The following is a 9459-nucleotide window of genomic DNA, read 5'->3' on the forward strand; positions in this document are numbered from 1 at the left end:
AAGGAGGAATGACTTCCGTCGTGAGTGAAGAAGAAGGAGATGGAGTCTTGCTTTGTGTACTCCCATTTTTTCATCCTCCACCTTTTATGTTAGTTGTTGGGCTGGGTCCATTCATATTGTGCAGCCCATATTTTCTTGCTGGGCCATTTTGATTATAAATTCGCACACCCCTATTGTTTCTTTCCCCGCACCCCTGTTTGTTTACATTATTATTGGGCTGGACCGCGGTCTCATTTCCCGCACCTCTACCTTAAAACAAAGTTAATTATGATATTAAGGCTTAAACATATTTCATGTCTATAATAAACTTAAAAATTATTTATTATTATAATAAGTCTCGATTTACTTGATAATTAAAATTTCATTTAAAATATTAAAGATTATTAATTATTATGTCAAATATTAGTTTTGTTTAATAGTTGAAATTTTTGTTCAAATAAAAAAATTTAAAAACTTTTAAATTTCAAAATTAAAAATATCAACTAATAAATAATTTTTCTTTATCCAGAACTATGTAATATTTGATAATGAAAACACATAGTAATAATGTCTTTATCCAAAATTTTCCAAAAATATTTTGATATAATTTTTTAAAGAATTATATAATATTTATTTATTATTGTATATGATAATATACCTTATATTCATTTTGAGAAACCGTATCCAAACAAACATTCATGAATGTTTGTCAAAGTAACCGACACCCCCAACATATTTTGATTTCTCAAACTATTTATTTTTTAAATGATTTTTCTACAATGGTTGCGATTCCCTCTATTATATTATTTATGGTTTTTCTTTACCTTTGTTTGTAATTGAAAAAAAAAAGATATGCCTTTATTATCTTAACATTAAGTATATCATATCTATGGACACTGAGATGATTTTTTAAGTCATCTTTAATTAATAAAGCAAATTGTTTTGTTAATTTATAAAGAATTTATGTTCTTTTCACTTTTGAAAGAAAAATAAATATTTTTTTTATAAATTTAAGGACTAATTTTAGTATTGAGTATTTACAATTCACATAAGTTTAATAAATTTCATATTTATAAGATATATATTTGTTTTTATTAGAACTATTATTAAAATTAATTCATTTGAGCCAAAATCATTGGCAAATTACAAGATTGTGAAATAATACTAGTAGAAAAATGACATTTTATGACGTACAAAAATGATATATTATGACATAGTTACTTGAGATATAGTTAGTTTTTGAACTCCGTCATGTGCAGTTTATTATGAAAAAATTTCATTTGTTGATATAATAGGGTGAAAAGTATTATGACATAGAAATTTTTCTACATTATAATATGTGATCTATTATTATGTATATATTTTTGTACGTTATAATATGTCATCAACTTTAAAAAAAAATGATTATTAAATTTGACATCCAATTATCATCTCATCCAATCAATTTATAATCAATATAGCTTCAAATAAACAAATTTAATGAAACTAACAAAATAGAATTCATTTCAAACATTAAATAGTCTAATAATATTTAATACATCATTTATACAAGAAACTATATATTAAATCCAAATATTACATTAATGTACATACACTATTGAATTGTAATTAACTTTCTACTAACACTTAAAATAAAAGAAGCTCAATTCCTTCTAATGTCTGCAGCTTCCATGGGAGATAAATCATTAAAGATCTACAAATAAAATAATAGAGTTAAAACATTCCATGATTCAGTAATGTTTATACAAACAATGGTATGCATGTGTTTCCTTACATAATACCCACACTCATAGATGCCTAATTGACGTCGATACTACAAATTAAATACAAATAATCAAGACTCATTCAAACCAAGGACACAAAATATCATATTATACTCTAGCTAGCCTTTGCACCATGTAGCTTTGTATATTTTGCTAAACCAAATTTCACAAAACCAACAACACACCCAATTTCTCATAAAAATACCAATATAGTAATAAGAGGGGGACTACAATATTATATGCATTTTGCAAGTTCCAAAGCCAAGCCAAAGTAAGTGATATGGAATTAAAAATTCCAAGTATATATTATGTTCACGACACACTATCTAACACCAAACCCAAAATAAACAAACAACTTAAGTATATCCATGTGAGACACTCAGTAAAACAAACGAGACTACAAAAAAAAATAATAATAGAAAATATATATTAATAGTAAATTGTAGGGACTTTCTTTTAAAACACACCAAAACCAATTAGCGTTTAATTGGGAGACACACAACCCCTCGACGCATATGAAAGTAGGACTGACTAGAATTATTATCCGAAGAATTAGTTTAGCCATTTACCTCTGCAAAACTTTGACGAATTGCAAGAAGTTTTCCTTCTTCACTTCCTGTAAAAATCACTTTATGCTTTATCGTTTTAGAAGCCATATTCCTGATTCAAATAAAAACACTAGACATTATCTACAAAATAATGTAAACGAAAATTGTATTAAGGATATGCTCAGGAGCATCATGTTTGCAAATATTTTACATTGAACTTACTTCCTGCCAACAATGACACGAACAACATCATGCATAAGTTATCGAGCTCGAACTTCAACAAAATCAAGTAAGGGGTTGGAGCATGCCTTGAGAACAGAATCAATCTGCTTGAATAATTCGAGCTCAAAAAGCTTATCTGATTCATCCAGGACAAGAAACTCCACTCTGAAGCACCCAAAGTAGTTGGAAGAAATGAAAAAATCAATACAACGAGCTATTTAATAAATCACATCAGATATCTGCTACTAACTTTGTAGACACAATCGCAAGATGCATCTAAAAGAATCTGGCAAAATTTTATAATGCTTGAAGCATTATAATCTATAAAGTAGAGCTACACATATAGCACTCGTACCATGACACTTTCATACAAGCAAATAAAAAAAAATGGATAGCAACAGAAAAACTAACCCTCCCAAGGCTATCATACGTACAATTGATTGATAATTAATTAATCATTGCTCAATCAATTATTATGATAAAAAAAACTACAATATAATATGAGTAAGAGAGCAACAATAAACCATATAAGCATTCAAGATAAATAGTTGTTGATATAAGACACTTATACTGCAAGGATTTCAAGTTTAAATCAACAAAAAAAATCAATCATCATACCTGCTGAGATCAATTTTCTTCTTCTTGATAGAGAATCGTAATCGGAGTGGTGTGGATATTAGTATATCACATGAAAACTTTGAAAAATCAACATTTCTTAAGAGATTTTTAGTCATTAACTTAATACCAAATTTTTTTCCTTTGGCAAGTTTTTTGCACTCTCGAAATATTTGAGCAGATAATTCACGGGTATGACAAAGGATAACAACTCGAATGCCACCATTTTCTGGGTCCTGTAAAACATAAAATACATATATATTATAGTAATCGAGTACACAGGACATCAGGAACTGCAAACTGGGTTGGAGAAAATAAGCAAAATACCTTAAGCTTCATAAGCATTGGACATACAAATGCAAGGGTTTTCCTAGAACCAGTTGGTGCACACACAAAGCACTCACGACCCTATCACAAATAATAGAAGAAATACAACAATGTAAAAGAATATTCAGTTAATACCTATCCGAAGGACAACATAAACTACTTATGAATCGTGATCGAACTTCAGTAACAATTTTCTGAAGAGAAAACCAAATGAAAAATACTTATACTACAAGTAACTAGACATAATTCGTACATCTAAAAGTACTGGAATAGTCTGTCTTTGAATAGGCGTTGGTTCTCTAAATCCAAGCTTCTTCAGATTGCACAACAAATACGATGGACACTTATAGTTGCATACAATTTATTAATATTCTGAATCATCCCTTTCTAGCAAACCAAATACCAGAATGAGAAGCAGACGGAATGCAGGATATTACTCAGATATGGACAACATAATATTCTTATGAAAGATACCTTGATTTCAATTCGCCAAAGCTTTGAAGAGGTGACGGTACATTATAACCAGAGACATGAATGTTGTGTTGCTTTCTGAATATCGCGTCCCGCTGAAAACATGTTCAATATATGAAACCATTGCACAAACTTACTAAAATTTGTAATTACGAAATTGCACAAAACAGAAAAGGAACCTCGAGTTGTCGATTTTGTTCCTTCTTATTCTTCTTCTTACTCAACTCAATAGACTCCTGATCAGCTTGAACTTCACCACTGGACTGCGCCACAGATGCAGAATTTCTAAACACATTGAATCCTTCAACATTTTCTTTTATGGGTTTACGAAAACGAAGCAACAGTGAGGTACGAAACTTTGAATACAAGAGACGAAATAGTGTAAACAAAGCAAAATGGTGTGAATACCAGAAGAGTTTCCTTTGCGCTTCCTCTTCTTCGTGGACGCTGTTGCTTCCGTCGTTTGTCGTAAATTTCCCCACCAATCCAAACACAATCCCCACTAATCTAGGAGAAATTAGTGAAATTAATAGAAGAAAAACATAACAAATTAGGAAAAAACAAATAGTAGAATGTGAACTATGAATCATAAAACCTACTTGGTCAGACTTTGGAGATTTCGACGAAGAGGCAGCGGAGGCAGAAGCAGTCTCCGAAGGTTCGCTGTGCTTTCAGTTCGTTGGCCTTCGCCTTCCCCTAACTTAACTCTCCTTCTCTTTATAGCCTAAATCACAACCACAGTCACGCCGTAGAGGGAGGAGTGTTCTCGGAACCAAGAAAAGCACAGGCGCGAAGGAGTGTTCTCGGAGTGTTCTTGGAGGAGTGCCGAGAAATGCAAGGGTTCAGAGACGAAGAGCGAAAGAGAGGAACGAGAGTGAGAGGGAACGTGAAATGAAATTAGAGATGCGAGAGTGAAATGTGAAAGATTAGAGAGGAAGAGATATTATAACTTATTTCTAAAATTCCGTTATAATATATTAAGAAATTTTCAATAGGTGATTATATTTATGGATAGGTTTTGAAATGACCGCATTTCATATTATAATTGATATATAAAACTATATTATAATATATCTTAAATTTATTTACAAATTTGTCATCACGTTTCATATTATAACTTATTTACAAAATTACTTTATAATATATCTTATTTTTATTACGATTCTGTCACCGGTCCGCCTATTATAATAGATAATTTTTGTTCATCATCATAGGTCATGATATAAAGGTATTTTTCCACTAGTAATATCTTCAAATCACAAATTATAACTCTTCAGGGTAAATAATTGAAGTTTAAATCAATATATAATTTATAATACTTTAATATCATATCAAGACACTTTATTTTGTGAGTTTTAAAAAAAATAATAACTTTAAGAATTATTTATTTTTTTCGTTCTTTAATATATCCTCTTTTAGTTTTCACATTTTGGATAAATTCTATTGTGAATAATTATATTCTTTTAAGATAAAATGCTTACTAATATTTATATTTTATTATTTTTCATACTCATGGTTGTTTAAAAGTTATAAATATTTTATTGACCTTTTATATTAGTTTAATTTTAAATTTGAAATTAAATATATATTATTTACCTTCAGCTAGTGCCGTCAAAATGAGTTGAAACTCGTGAGTCAATCCGGCTCACCACGGGTTTGAGCCGGGTTGGATTATGTGAAAATTTTGATGTGAGTCAATTTTGACCCGACTCGCTAAGAACCTGGCTCACCTAGATTGAACCGATGGTGAGCCGGGTTGGCTCACCAACCCAGATATTTTTTTTTATTGAAATCAAATTAATTAAAGTAATTATTCAAATTCTATTTTTTTTTATTGAAATCAAACTAATTATTCAAAACGCACAACCTTTACTTCGCAGTAGAACTTTTCGTGCTGCATTGTGTTGTTGTCTATCAAAAGTTCATCTCTGCTATATATTGGCAAAATTTTATGCTTGATAGCTTAGAATATATAACAATAGAGTTCTTTTGTTTCATTTTCTTTTATATCAATTGATCCAATTATTATTGTTTCAATTTGATCGATTAAAGTAATATGTTATAAGAATCTCAGAAGAAGAGGGTGAAAAAAAGTTAAGTGAGTCAATGAGCCAACCCGTTTAATCCACCAGCCTGTGATGGGTCGGGTCGGATTCAAATTTTTTCGACTTGCTAATAAATGAGTCGGGTTGAATTACTCATTAAGTGACTAACCCGTGGTGGGTCAGATCGGGTTATCCGTTTTGACCTCTCTACCTTCAGCCAAATGAAATTTTAATTATGAAAGAGATTAATTATTTAGGTTAAAGGCATGCTATATTACATATTTGTATCCTTTATTTTTATGTTAAATATTTCAAAATTCATCAAATACATTAGTGTAACATTTTTTTTTACCAGCACGTTACCGTCATATGGAATTAATAACTAATACTGTAATTTTTAAAAAATTATATATGATTCATGATTTCTTGAAATATATTTTTCATTAACGATTCCGTAAATTACTATCAATAATTAATATTTAAAATGTATAAAAATAAATATAAATGTTTATATAATTTTAATTTTGTATATTTATTAGGAATACTTATAAATATGACATTGGAATAATTTTATTATATCAATAAATACATTAATCCCATTTGTTGCACAGAAAAATATTAGTAAAATTTATTTGGGACTACATAGAAAAAATAATAATATTTAATAAAAATTGAGAATATCAATATTTTTAAATGATTAAAACTCCTAGTATATATAACTTTTTTTTCCAAAATTATCTTTAAATATAACTATTTTTTCTAAAATATAAAATTATGTGTCCTTAATTTTTTTCGTTGTATTTAACTTATAGTGACTAAATAAAAAATAAAAAATAAAAATATTTCTTTTAATTTTTTAATTGCCATATTGATTCATATTATTTTTTAGAATTTTAAAAAGATTGCAAACATATTGTAACACCTTTTGTACACTATAAATATTTTATATTTTTATTCTTCCACTCATTAATTTTAATATGTAATCATTAATATTTAGTATATATCTATTTATCTCTCTCTCTCTATATATATTATATAATTTATCTTGACATTTATCTTTTTTTCGAAATTTGATTTTAAAAAATCTTAACCACATAAGGATTTGAATATTTTGGGAAGATTTTATTATTAAATCTTAACCATCTAAGCCACTAGATAAAAATTTAGTTCTTATAATTTTGTTTAATTTTTTTTTAAGAAGAGATAAAAGTTTATTAGATCATTTAAAATATAACTAGTTTACAATTTAAAATTTAAATTTCTTTATATTATTATACTTAAATTTCATTATCTTGTTATATTAATATAATATCAATATTGATATTGAAACTGATTGAAATACTGATAGCAGTTTATGAGAATATTAATTGATATCAGTTATTATTGTGATAATATTAATTGATAAGGGAAGATATAGAGCAAATTCAGATAGTGTTACTCCTTTAAATACAACATCTCCTTCACAATTAATAACCTACTCTACACAATAAATCTGAAGCGTAAACACTTATCTATATGACGAGATTTTCATTATGATTACTGCAATCATAGTAGCAACCTTTCTCCTACTTGTTTAGAGGTTTTTTCTTTAACTTCATTTGCTTTTGCTTTATAGTAACCAAGTACATTCTATGCATATTTGTTTTGAAACTTTTCATAAGATTTATGTGTTGGATTCCAAGTTACATCATGCAAAACCATGCAAATGTAGTTCTTGCAGGTTGCTGTGCCGTACGTGATTTACAAAGTTGAGAGTGAACAAATTGTTTTTTACAGTTCAAAGCTGCAAGATTTCAAACAGTATCAGATACTAGTGTCAGTGATAATATAGGTTGAAGTATGGTTGTAATGTTGTATGTGTTGATACACTTCTTATAATATTATTAAAAATGGTGATTTCTATTTTACCGTGTATTATATTATTCACTAACTTTGATTTCTTTATTTTATAGCAACCATGTCCTCGTCCTCACAAGAGCATAAAAGTAATGGTAATGAGGAAAACAATCTAAGGAAAGGGCAATGGACAGAAGAAGAAGATGCAATACTGGCAGCATATGTGAGAGAACATGGATCAGGAAATTGGAACACAGTGCAGCAAAACACTGGACTACTTCGTTGTGGGAAAAGTTGTCGTTTAAGGTGGACAAATCATCTAAGACCAGATCTGAGGAGAGGTGCATTCAGCATAGAAGAACAAAACAAAGTCATTGGGTTACATGCGTTGATGGGAAATAAATGGGCCAAAATGGCACAGGAGGTTTGAATAATGCTCTTTTACTTCACGTATTTTCTTTCAAAAGCACTCATATATTCATCAAGAGTTACTCACATGTTATGTTATGTTATGTTACATATGCTCTTCCATGTTTTGGTTTAGTTGCCAGGACGAACAGACAATGAAATCAAGAACTTTTGGAATACTAGATTAAAGAAAAGGAAACGAGTTGGCTTAGAAGTCTACTCAGATGGCATAGAACCTGTGTTTGATGCTCACAACACAGAAACCAGTCTAGCTACCAACACTCATCGTGACTCAGAAGTAGTAGGTACATCATCTCAACATGCGATGCTCAATCATTCCGGTAACACTCAAAATCAACCACCCCGTGTACAACCAATTTCTATGGTTCGTGAAAACATGAATTTGTCTGTGAAACCTGAAGAAAACCAAATGCATGATGTCACTCAAGCATCTACATCATCTTGTGTACCACATGTGGTGTTCAACAATTCCAGTAACACTCAAAATCGACCACTCTATGCGCAACCAACTTCTATGGTACGTGGAAACATGAATTTACCTGTGAAACCTGAAGAAAAGCAAATGTATGATGTACCTCAAGCATCTACATCATCTTGTGTTCCACATGTGGTGTTCAACAATTCCAGTAACACTCAAAATCGACCACTGTATGCACAACCAACTTCTATGGTACGTGGAAACATGAATTTACCTGTGAAACCTGAAGAAAAGCAAATGTATGATGTACCTCAAGCATCTACATCATCTTGTGTTCCACATGTGGTGTTCAACAATTCCAGTAACACTCAAAATCGACCACTCTATGCACAACCAACTTCTATGGTACGTGGAAACATGAATTTACCTGTGAAACCTGAAGAAAAGCAAATGTATGATGTACCTCAAGCATCTACATCATCTTGTGTTCCACATGTGGTGTTCAACAATTTCAGTAACACTCAAAATCGACCACTCTATGCACAACCAACTTCTATGGTACGTGGAAACATGAATTTGCCTGTGAAACCTGAAGAAAAGCAAATGTATGATGTACCTCAAGCATCTACATCATCTTGTGTTCCACATGTGGTGTTCAACAATTTCAGTAACACTCAAAATCGACCACTCTATGCACAACCAACTTCTATGGTACGTGGAAACATGAATTTACCTGTGAAACCTGAAGAAAAGCAAATGTATGATGTACCTCAAGCATGCACATCATCCTGTGTTCCACATGTGGT

The 9459-nt window shown here is 30.1% G+C and overlaps 1 pseudogene; it reads right to left on the minus strand.

The window, feature by feature from the left end:
• Positions 1–1462: 1462 nt before the first annotated feature.
• On the minus strand, positions 1463–6339 carry LOC108324373 (DEAD-box ATP-dependent RNA helicase 57-like; annotated as a pseudogene).
• Between the last annotated feature and the right edge of the window lie 3120 nt (positions 6340–9459).

This window comes from Vigna angularis, chromosome 3 (genome assembly GCF_016808095.1).
Source record: "Vigna angularis cultivar LongXiaoDou No.4 chromosome 3, ASM1680809v1, whole genome shotgun sequence".
NCBI lineage: Eukaryota > Viridiplantae > Streptophyta > Magnoliopsida > Fabales > Fabaceae > Vigna > Vigna angularis.